Below are 12529 nucleotides of genomic sequence, written 5' to 3'. Positions count from 1 at the left end.
ATTCAGTCAAAGGCATCTATTTTATTTGAAGGGCATGTTTTACTTCCAGTACTCTGCAGCCTTCTGGCACTTTTTTTGTTCGTTTGCCTCTTTCTAACTCTGAAATCTAATTTAAGGCAATGAAGCACCATTAAACACCACTGAGCTTAACATTCTGATTCAATGCTATTGGATACGTAAGCAAAGATTTTATTTGGCTCTTTTTAGTTTGAATGGCAGAAGCATGTATTATATATTTCTGGCAACTTTTCAGATTATGCGTATACATTTTTAAATATTTTCAATGTATGTTCATTTAGATTTAATACTTGGTCTGTAATTTCAATTCACCCTGAGCTGAGATTTTTATGGGGAGTATAGGCAGTAGCTCTTTCCACCTTTAGGCAATCTGGGCTGGAGCAACATGTGGTAGCAATAAGTCGGACATACTTTGTTGAGTAGAGTATTACAGGGTCTTGTCCAGTAGGTACAATAAACACGTCCCCTCTTGTAAGTGGCTTGTTTAGCCTATAACACCTCTTTATTATTTATGCAACACAGTCTTCACGACCATCTAGCATACTACAGCTTTGTCGTGGTGGATTGTTTCGTGCACAGCACTGATAACAAAATGTATGTTATGTAACTGGGGGCAGCATTTGGCCCAACATAACATAATAGATAAAGCAAAAGAAAGTAAAAAGAAAATGTTAGGCTTTGGACTTCTAAAGCTTTGAGATCTTGATATCACAGTCCTGAACATCATGTCTTGGATATGACTTTCCATTGCTAGCTAATTGGGAGTCAAGTTTACCTGGGCAAAATCTATTATTTATAATCTCATCCAGTTAATTGCTTACTAGTTTGTTACCCTCTAGGTGCTAGGTTTTTATAGGTAAGCCTGCAAGTGATTTCAGAGAGTAAATACATGTGTGCACACAAATAATTTATCTGCAGGCCTGCATGGCCAGTTAAGCTGTTCCCATGTACTGTAGTTTATTAACATAATGGCTCAGGCTTTAAATCAAAGTACACTTGGTGTTTTAGGTGGAAGTCTGGCTACATTATAATCAATGGGAGTTTTGCCAGGATTTTACCTGGCAAAACTTAAACCTCTTTTTCAGTTTTGTCATTTCTCCATAGAAAGGAAATATAATGACTGTGGTACTTCAACTGTACATGTGCTGAAGTGAAAAGTTTATCATTTTGACTGGGTGTCCTGTAACATGTTCAAAACATAGTATATTTTCAGGATATTTTCACTTATCATTCAACTGTGAACCTACAATATCTAGAAGGATCTGACACAATTATTATGCTGCTCTTTCACTTAGTATTGGATAAAAATTCAAGCACAGCAAGCAACAAAAAGATGGTGTTTTCTAGTGCCTGCACAGCCTAATTAAAACCTGTAATATCACCTAGAAAAGCTACATTGGAATGTTTGCACCTTATTTTACACCAATTTGCCCATTTCAATCTGGTTTACATTGGAGACAATCATTTGCAATACAGCTCAAAAGTAATATGAGAAAGGGGTCTCTCAGTTTTCCTTTTTTCCCCTCATTTCAATAGCAAGTACTAGATCTGGTCATCTTACTAGTTATTAATAATAGCAGTTAAAATATGGTCTCTCAATTTATGCCCCTATCTGGAATTTTCTAATACTGTTTTCTGTCCTTGTGATATTCTTTGAATAGCTTGGGCAAATAATAGTTAACATACGTTTTAGGTAGTTGTTTCAATATTTGGCTATTTTCTATTCATAATATGTAGTTGATCAGCCAAGTTACATAGTGTAGAAAGGTAGATTCTGCTCCCTGACTGGATGATGAAAGCATTTGAAGCAGGTGAGTAATAAACAATGTATGACATATGAGGCAGGCTTTTGAATTAAAACGCTTTTATGCTACAATTTATGAAATCCTGGGATTCACAAAGACTTTTGTGATTCCCAATGGTTGTATGAATCCTTGTCAATAATGAATAGCATAATTCCATGATTCATAGAAACTGAACTGGATACTTGTATTCAGGGCAGTATGTACATGTATGTTTGTAATTTACTATTTAATCTCTTTTAGTTGGTATTGACTGATACTGTTGTGGAGTTCTTTGTTGCATGCTTTATAATTCTTTTCTTCTCCACTGGTCTTGTATCTTGTTTTCTTTCTCCTACTTTCCACTGCCAGTGCTATTTCATGACTACATTGGAGTCTTGACAGATACCCAGTCTGGTCCAAGGAGTTCCTTCTGGCTAGTGAATTAAAAACACAACCTTCTTGGATTCTGGAGAAGAAAAATCATCTGGTCTGCTGAAATCCTTTGTTTTTACTAATCTATGCTTTCATTATACCTGACTGTAAAATATTTTGTCCATCATCTGCAACCATCTGCAAAGGCTTCATAGGTCTATACAGCCTTTAATCTTTCACTCATGCTCTGACATCTTTTAAGTAGATACTGACACACAGGCCCCATCCTTGAACTGCTCTGGCTATACTATATACCCACTTCATTTCTTGGATACTTGGTATGGTTTAGTGCAGGGGTCCACAACCTATGGCTCTCAAAGCCTTTTGATCTGGTTCACAAACATAGGGGTTTGGCAGTTATTGCTTTCCCTGGGCTGGCAGGTGTGCTCTTTTCTCCTGCTGAAGCAGGGAAAAGCAGCAGTGGTGGCTGGAATCCTAGCACCTTCCATCCCACCACCTGACCTGCCTCTGACCTGAACTGAGTTGATCCAGCCTATGGATGTAAAAGATTGCTGTCCACTGGCTTAGTGAACGTGACCCGATTGAAGGACTTCAGTGACCAGGCTCAAGTAGGCTTTTAGAGCTTCTAATGCAGGAATGAGCTGAGCTTTCCTCTGAATAACCCTGTCAGGGAGTCCGCAGATGCATCTCTGCTGTACAACTAAGCACGTAGTTCTCAAAGGCTCATGAAGGGGAAGAACCTGTTGGTCAGGACTTAGTTCTGTGTTAGGGGTTGCAGGTACTCACTGGGCATGGTCACTGCAGTGCCTAAAGCATCTCAGACAAAGCTCTATATTTCATGCTGAGACATGGGGCTACAGAATACTTAATGTGGATTCTGTGTCTGCTGCAGAAGGGTACCTGTTTTATTTATGCACATGAAATTGTACCTGTCTTATGATGTCTGTGTCTGCCTTGGAAGCTATTTATTTGAGAATAGAGCCCTGGGTGAGTTGTAGCCAAAGTACACAATTCTTCTGAATAAGCCAAAGAAAGCTATTATGATGAGTCAGCTTGTAGAATTAAATGCTGTTCATACACTGCACAGCTGGCAGACTTGTCCCAGGAAGATTGCTGTTCCTTTTGATTTTTATTAAAGAGACACAATATTTTGTGATTAAATCAAATGGATGTGAGACTCTGGCTTAACAGTCCTTTTAAATATGATTTAATACACTAGTAATTCCAACAACAATGCACTCAAGTAATAGAGCAAGTTTTCTCTTCAAGCCAAATATTTAAGTCATAGTTTTTTCTAGTCACACTCTTATATACAGAAGGTTCTAACTAACGGTTATTACAGAAAACTGCCTGCATAAAACTGCCTGCATCAAGTGCAACTGTATTTTATACCAAGTAATAAACAGAGAGAAACTAGATCCAGTTGACTTATTCTAGCCACTAGCAAATGTATAGTCTGCACTTTCAGAAGTTGCTGATGTGTTTCTCTACAACTTGGGTCAGGAATATAATTCCTTCATTGCCTGCACTCATTAAGAAAAAGTTCCTGAGCTTTCACAGAATATCAGGGTGCATAAACTGAGCAGATACAAAACAAAAATTCAAAGGTGCTAATTATAGGAAGCAAAATCAGCAGGATTTGGCATATTGCCAGATCATACAGTATACATTGGCTAGCTCCAACTTTTGGGGGGGGGTGTAAAATTAGCATAAATATCCCCAAAATCACTTTCTTTTTATCTGTTGAATTGAATTGACAAATCCTATGAGGAGGAAATGGCTTGTTCACAGAGTCTTTAGGAAGATGTGCTTGTTCTTGCTGATATAAACTTGAAATTTCAAGTGTATGCTCTTTTCTTTTTGCCCACTTTTCATTGCAAGCTGGGAAAAACCAGAAGAGGTAAATTCAGAAATATATTTTGTTGTCCTTTGTTAGAATCCATCTCTGTGAAAAACATTGAGTAGTTAAGATACTAAAAACCAAATTCAACTCTACTATCTGAAACCACAACTCCCTTTGCATTCATCAGCAATTACTCAAGGCAGATTTAGTCCATCCTGCAGAGCATTAAAAAATTTATCAGCAATTGCGGTTTACATTTATTTTTCCACATGCTTAAAATGACTTCACAAGTCTAAATAAGCTTTTTGTCTCTTCTCTATGATACAGGACTGAGAACCTTATGTGGACTGGTATATGTGTCCCATCATTTTTAGTCCACCTTACATTTTCTAAAAATGCTCATACTTTCCAAGCTTGTGGGGACATAGCCCAAGCCCTTTAGCCCAAAAACTCTGACTCTGCAAGCTTCAAAGCACAGAAGCTCAGTTTGCTGCTGCCTATTGATAATGAAATGTGTCCCTGTTCAAGGTCACCCTGATTTCCTCTTTCTATTTTTTCTTACTCCCAGGCAGGTCATCCTCTGTAAGAAGCAAATCCTCTTGTCCTCTTACATAGTGCGAGCTGTTAACTTGTTGATTACACCACGATGCTGAGCACTTTGTGTTTCCCGTTGAAATTATCAGTGTTTAAAGGCAGCAAGATCTAGAGCAGATCTAGTTTCTAGGTGCCCTAGGCCTTAGATGTTATTGCTACCTGAGAGGACAATTCTTCCTCTCAGTCTTACACTTGTTTCCGCTACTTACCAAGCAACTGTCTCCTGTTTACGTCTTGACAAAATCATTCTAACCCAGTGCAATGGTCTTCTCCTCTGCAGCATCTATTCTGGGGAACAGGACTATGGTAGGCTTTTTTGGCCACATCTTATTTTAGATCATGGCTGAAAGCATTTTTTTTTCTCCTCCCTCCCCTCTCTGTTACTTACCTTTAGTCTCTCTGAATTCACCAAAGGGTCATGTTAAGGACATCTGGACTGCTCCTTGCAATTTCAAATCTAGCATAGATCCAAATTACATGGGATTAGAGGCAGTTTTCTGCTTCCAGATTGGGGGGGAGGGGGGTGAAACCTGGTCCCACATTCTTGTTCCTTTCAGCTCTATCCATTGCTCCTACTTAGGCTTCAGCCTAAGAGACTTTCTCTACCTAATCTCCCTGACAGGTTCAATTATTTTTTTCAGTATCCCCCACTTAAGGATTCCTCCAGTTCAGCTACTGTTGCTAAGACCCCAACAGACATTTCCTACCTGTTCCAATTATCTTTTTCCCTTCCAAGTGAAACATCACTTGCTGTAACCCAGTTGTATGCATTTCTTCCCAAAACACCCATCATTGCTCCATCCTCCTATAAATTCTCTCCCACTAAAAAAAAACCCTTGCTACTTCTTCCCTGCTCTGCTTACTCCTCTTCCTAACTCTTCTCCTGTACAAATCCCACGAGTCTCATTTAAACTCTAACTCCTAAAATCACCTCCCCCTTGCTACTCCCTCTGAAGAATTTCTTCCTTTCCTGAAAGAAGGTCAGTAAACCTGCAACTGCCTAGTCCAGGGATTTTCAACCTTTTTGTGTCAGTGTACCCCCAGAGGCTGGACACAGAGTGTGTGGGGGGGGGGGCCGTGCACAGCTGAATGCAGAGCGGCGGCAGCCGCCACGTGCAACCTTCCCCTGTGTTCGTTCAGCTAAGCAGGCAGTGCCCAACATGGCATACTGTGTGGCAGCACTCTGTATCCGCCTGCCTGTGCATACCCCCTAGGGCCTTCTCAAGCACCCCTGGGGATATCCATACCCCCAGTTGTCAACCGCAGCCTAGTCTATGGGCGACTGGGCCCTGTACTGATGCAGTGCTGATTTTTACTAGGGACCCACAGAAAGGTCTCATAAACATGACAGAGGAGTGGCTCTTATGTGACAAAGCTTCACCAAAGTCCACTGGGTAAGGATATAACCACCTCGGAGAGTGGTCAGTGATGTTTTTTAGCAGTGGGCTGGAATGACCCAGCTTGGGTCCAAGGAAGACTAATGCTAGGACCCAGGTGCTGCTGTCATTGTTTCTACTAACCAAAGAACAAGCAAATGTCCCCCCCACTGGAAGACAGTCAAAGTCCCCCAGTTCCACAGGCTGGATCTGAAGGCTCCATGGGCTGGATGTGGCCCATGGGCCGTAGATTGCTAATCCCTGACCTGGTATCCTCCCAGGCCTCTGAAGTGTCTGTTTGGGGTGGGGGGATGTAGCCTCCAGGATCCTCTCCTCAATTATTAGTTGGAGTAGGGGATTCAGGGTATCAAATAGGATGATGAGACTACACACTGGGTACAAGGGAAGACAGAGAGAGCAGAGAACCTACAAGAGAATGAAAGCAAACACCAAGGCTGGCTCACTGTCTGCATTGCAACAGAGAGGGAAGGTCATGGAACTGGGTGCTGAAAGAGGAGGAGAATGTGAACCTGGGAGGATGTTTTGCTGTTTACATGCTTCAGTCTAGGTAAAACTGAGGCTGGTTTGCAATATGTTCTTATGTTTATCCACAATGCTGCATAGTATCATAATGCCACACTGCATGCACATTTGTAATGCTGGGATTTACATTTATTTTCTTTTCCTCTTTCCTAGAAGCAGTGCAAATACTATTTTAAGGGGGAAAGCAAATTAGCATGATTTGCTTATAATTATAATTTTCAGAAGTGAGCTGGGAAAGCTTAAAAAGTGTGACATAATCTAGGTTACTATAGGCATCAAATCCCAAACCAAACATGACTTTGAGGCTAGCTCTGCTCATCTGGAACTGTGCCATGTAACTCTCTACAACGCTTGCTGATACAGTTTGCATTGAATGACACTGTACAGACTCTTGTTCTGGAGAAAAGGTAATTGTTTTCAAACTGTTTCATTTCTCATGTTGTAGGGAAAAATATTGGTAAATCCTGCCCTATCACATTCTGTTGTTCAGCCCTGTTACATCAGGAACAAATTTGGTTCTTCTTTAACTTAATGTTTTGAGACTCTGGTCTGATCTGAGTTTAACTGGTCACTTATTACTATACCTCTCGCATAAGTTATTTCACATGCATTTGATAGCAGCATTTGCAAGAAATCTACTGATTGAAGCTCTTGTATTATATCCAAACCCCTAATAACAACAGACTGTATCCTAGAAAGCAAGGTAAATAGGTTAGGAAAATCACATTTTTTGCTATAATAATGGGGTAGTGTTTCCCTTTTGTTACCACCTAGTCATTGAACTTGTGCATGTGCATGTGCATGCTACAGAATTCAAAGTTCTATTTTAATTCTAGCAGGGGTTGGGTAAGGAAGGAGCTATGAGAGGACTGAAAGTCAGGTGAAACCCCAGGAACAAAGATCCCTATGAAGCTGAAGTTGCCAGTCCTAGTATACATGTTCTTTTGCTCTAAAGGGCAGAGTGTAAAGGAGTTAGAACAGGGGTGGGAAAAATATGGCCTGTGGAGGGCTTTTTTCTGGCCTGCAGTGGGTTCCTTTGTCCCTCCTGGCCTAGGTGCCGTTGGACATGTGGTGTGTCCTGCTGTCCCCTGGCATGTCCTGCCATCCCCAGCAGGACTGGGGCAGCTGGGCAGCTGGACTGCCTTTCTAGGCAATCCAGGTGGTGGCTTCTTCCAGCTGCCACTGCCACTGGCGAGGACCTGCGCACAGCCCCAGCACCGGCCCACTCCACGTCCGCTCCAGTTTGCCCTGACAGAGCAGACTGTCGGGGAACAGGGCCCCAAGGTCACGGTGAGCCGGGGTGGCCATCGGGACGAACAGGTGGGATTTCTGGCGTGGAGTTTAGAGATGCAGACGCGTAGTGGGTACAAACAAGGTGGGTTTATTTGACTTATGCTTTGATGCACAGATACGAGTTTCTTCAGTTACAGTGATGGAACACAATATGTAACGACGATGAACAACAGAAGGGGGTCTGTTGGCCCATGAGGTTCGCAACGAGCCCTTGCTTTCTACTACTGGAACTAGTCCAGTGATAGGTGCGGCTGCCCGTCGCTAGTCCCAGGGCTGGTCAACAGCTCATAAATGGGAAGACTAACGAACAAAAATAGCAGAACTGTAACACGGTGTGTCGACGCGTGACGCCAGTTCAAAGTGAACAACGATGAATGGTCAAGATGATAAGCCGAGGTCAAGCCAGAGGACGGTGTAACGGGGATGCCAAGCCAAGCCGTAGTCGATCAGGAAACAGAGGTCAGTCTGGAATCAGGTGAGTATAAGCCGAGTTGTAGGGACGCAGTCAAAGATAAAACCGAAATAGTCCGTAACCAGGTTATCAGATATGAGTAATACGCAGGTAGGTCGCAATGTAAGGTTGACAGAGGAGCTGGGGAGTAGAATCCCAACCTCTCTCCTACTGGCAGTCCCTGCCTAAGCAGCCTCTGCGTTCGGATCAAGCAGCTTTCTCTATCTCCTAATACACCTACGACACACCAAAACCAACCACACCAACCACCAACCACAACCTAACGCCCACACCACTGGCAGGGGCCAGGACTCTTTTAAAGCAACTCCTCAGCCAATCAGGGTGCTTGACTGCTGGAATCTTCTGGTACCATTACCTCATGCTTCTTTAAACTGAGCACGTGTGACTCTGGTTTCTGTGTGGTGATTCCGCATGGGTGAGGCTGAAAAGTAGGTCGCCTGTGATTGACAGCTTTACAGGTCACCTAGGGGGCACATGCTGGGCACGCTGTGGAATTTTCCATAACTGTGAGCTGTCTGCGCATGTCTGGGGACTTAACTCCGGTGCTGCCAGCACTACTCAAGATTTTGCTCGGACACAGACCAGCTCCAAACCAGCCGGAACCCGTATGCAGCCCCAGCCTGCCTGCTCTGCACCTGCTCCAGACTTGCCCACCTGCACTGAGCAGCGGTGGCAGCAGCCGGGCAGAAGCTGCTGCTTACGTGGGGAAAAGTGGCCTCCCCTCCTCACTGCTGCTGGGCCCTTCTTGCTGTGGCTGCCTGGAGCCCATGCCCAGGCTCCCTGCCACTCCTCTATGCCACCATTGCTGCCACCTCCATGCTGTCCAGCAGGGTAGTGGTGGCAATGCAGAGGAGCAGCAGTGCATCCCAGGTCCAGGCCTGGGCAAGATGGGCCTGGCGGAAGCAATGTGGTGGTGAAGGGAGAGGGGGAGGCGATTTTCCCTTGCATAAGCAACAGCTTCTGCCTGGTTGCTGCTACTGCTCAGCATGGGTGGGAAAGTCCGGAGCAGGCAGAGGATGGTCTGGGCTGGGGCTGAATACAGGTTCCAGCTGGTCCAGAGCTGGTCCACTTGGCCAGGCCGAGCCCAGAGCAGGCGCAAGGTGGACCAGAGTTGGGACTATGTGCACAGGTCCCCACCAGTGGCACCTGGAAGGAACCGCCACTGCTGCAGCCACTGCCACCTGGGCTGCATGGAAAGCAGGGTGCCCTGGGGGCTGTGTGCTATTGGTGGTGGTGTGGGCTCCAGGCTGTTGCGGGGTGGGGGAGGGAGGTTGCTGACCGGCCTGTGGCAACTCCCCAGAACTACCTGTGTGACCCATGGGCAAAACTAATTGCCTGCCCCCAGGTTAGAATGTGAGAGTGGAATATGACTATATTAGAGAGATGGGAAGACATTTGAGGAGATGATTCTTCTCATGCTTATGGGGCTGAGTGCTCTCCCTTATCTCTCCCTTGTACATATTTACATATAAAAAGAGATATACATATAGATATATAGTTATGCACATTTTATACTTGCACATAATTTTTTTTTCTTTTAGGGCCCAATCCAAATCCCATTAAAGCTCACTCACTACACTGTACAGACAGATTGGACCTTTTGACTTTATGTCTGCTGTTGGCATGGACAGCCTGGTGACTATATGAGCAGAACGCTCCATAAAAAGGTTTGAGCTCCTCAGATTTCCTTGCTCTTTGCTTTTTGCCTTGTATTTATATTCAGCAAGTTTATGTATTGCTTCTCACAAGCCTCGGGCAGGATTAGACCCATTTATTTATGTAAGTACTGCAGTACAAAGTCATTGTGCTTTTTTCAGAAGAACAGCAGTTTACATTTTAACAATGTAAAATGTAAACTCACGTTTACAGAAGCTCACATTTTAACAATGTTCACATTTTAACAATGAAATATCTCAGTCTTTATAACCGATCTAGCACTTTCCAGAAATCTATTTGCTTCCTTTTCTATTTGGGTACGTAATTGCTGAGAGAGATTTTTCAGAAAAGATGTGTATACAGTATATTCTGTTATTAAAACTGTGGCTTGTGGTTGATAGGAACTATGATTCTTTAAAAAAAATACAGTGAATAAGAAGCAAAAAAAAAAAATGCTTAAAATAATTTAAACAAAATTTCCTGAAAGGAAATGTTGTAAAATTTCTTAAGATAAACTGGGTTACCTAGGCCCTGAGACTATAAGGCTGTGCTTTAATGCAAGTTTCCACAGCTAGTAGATGCTAAATAAAAATCCCTGCACTGAGGGTCAATGGTTTCATCAAGTAGGTTTTGATAACTTCCAAAAATTATTATATACTTGTATTTCTATTTTACAGGCCTGGGGAGAGGTCTTGTTCCTGCCTGTTCCCGCTACCACTGAATTCAATGAGAATCATATCAGTGAATCCACAGAGAACATGTCTCAGTGTTTATGTATTTGCTTTTAAGGTAAAAGAGTCAATTCCTGCAGCAATTTTGGCCTGGAATGTGGCAGTCCTTATTTAAGCAAAGCTCCCTTTTGTTGCAGCCGGGTTTAAGTGAAGCTTGCCAAAACTGGGTCAATGGGGGAGCTTCTGCTTCCAGGGACCTCACTGGATCAAGCACTAAATCCTGAGCACCTTATATACACAAGTGGTAGCATTAAAGCCAGTGAGATTAGTTTTGGAGATTACGGCTCTGACTCTACAGCTGGTTTTACTGGTGTTATTCAAACATTAAACAAATAAACATGTTCCCAGAAACTGCCACCTGTTTAGAGTTTTGACAACTTTTTCACATTCAAGAAACAAAGCAGAATTTGCTCTGCAGCCAGAAAAGATCAGTGGTTTTAAAGTGTTGGCATATAACAGACAGGATTAGATTTCTGCTTCAGAACTGGCTATGTAAACCCACAGGATATGTCACTGAGATCAGACTGTGACACACGTGTCTTTAATTGTAGCCATCTAGTATATAAGGACCTACCTAACACCTGGATGAGAGAAAGAAATTTTCACTGCATGGTGGAGGCCTGAAAAGCAGAATTTGTGGTCATTTTACAGTGACCCCACCCCTCAGCACTGACTGGTGGAGAGGGCCTGGGTCAGGAAGGACGAGGGGCAGCAACCATCTTGACTGCTGACTGCCCTTCGTGTTGCCCTGCCCCTTGGCACTGATGGATGGAAAGGCACAAGGGGGCAGCTGCTGTCTTGGCTGTTGCCCTTTGTGCCACCCTACCAGTTGGCACCTTCCCCTCTTGGATGGGCTGCAAGGCTGTAGCAGCAACAAGGACCACTGGCTCCCACAGGGAGCCATCATATTGTTTTTATTATCTTTTTTTGTTTGATTTCCTGGGAAATTGCAGCCTAGGCCATTTTGCACGATGATCTAATAATTTTTCATGGTTTCCATGAAAATTGTGAAATCACAATTTCAGTAGGTCCCTACTTATATACTCACCTACCTTCCATATCTCTGTGTAGTTTTACAGATATCTACCCATAGTTTAAGGGCCTTGATTTTTCAGAGGTACTGAATATCTATAGCTCTTGTTAACTTCAGCTGGAAGTACTCAGCACCACTGAAAATTAGAATGTGACTCTTTATTAATGAGAATGGACCGTAATGGGAGAAAAGGATATGTTAGAAAATTGTAATCTGGTATAAATGTGATAGAAACATTTAGGCCCTTCTCCTGACTTTATTGGGACCAGAATTTGGTTCATTAGACATTACAATCCTAAGAGCAATGATTATCCAAATCAGTGCAATATAGAAACATACTCTATAACACAGGTTAATTCCACATATATACATACATACACACATACATGCACATATGGCAATCTTCCAGAGTGTGTCTACCAACACACTTGCAGGTGATAAGATGGTCTTAATACTTACTCTGTTTAGCTAATTGAGTTTTTGTGAGACTTTTAATCAGCTAATGTCTGTGAAGCACTTTGACATCCTTAGATGGAATCTGCTGTAAAGTGATAATTATGTGAGTGGTAGAAGTCTATTCAGTGCAGTTTCTCCAAAGGCACTAACAGCTGTCTATAGCATAGAATCATAGAAAAGCTGGGTTTGGAAGGGACCTCTGGAGGTCATCTAGTCCAGTCTCCTGCCTGAGTTAGGATTGCCCCTATCCAAACCATCCCATACAAATCCTTGTCTGACCTATTAATGAAACTACATGGTCAACCCTATCACACAACTGCAAGGCATAGTGTCCTTA

The 12529-nt window shown here is 43.0% G+C and overlaps 1 long non-coding RNA gene across 1 annotated transcript; it reads left to right on the top strand.

Moving 5' to 3' along the window:
- Positions 1 to 6384: 6384 nt before the first annotated feature.
- Positions 6385 to 10946, top strand: LOC149855768 (uncharacterized). Its single transcript, XR_016438563.1, has 4 exons — positions 6385 to 6958; positions 7960 to 8319; positions 9858 to 9983; positions 10650 to 10946. It is a non-coding gene; the product is annotated as an uncharacterized LOC149855768 (long non-coding RNA).
- Positions 10947 to 12529: the final 1583 nt, after the last annotated feature.

The sequence above is a fragment of the Crocodylus siamensis genome, chromosome 11, assembly GCF_052110815.1.
Source record: "Crocodylus siamensis isolate JL-2025a chromosome 11, ASM5211081v1, whole genome shotgun sequence".
NCBI lineage: Eukaryota > Metazoa > Chordata > Crocodylia > Crocodylidae > Crocodylus > Crocodylus siamensis.
The sequence above is the reverse complement of the archived record's forward strand: the minus strand, read 5'-3'. Positions and strand labels throughout refer to the sequence as shown.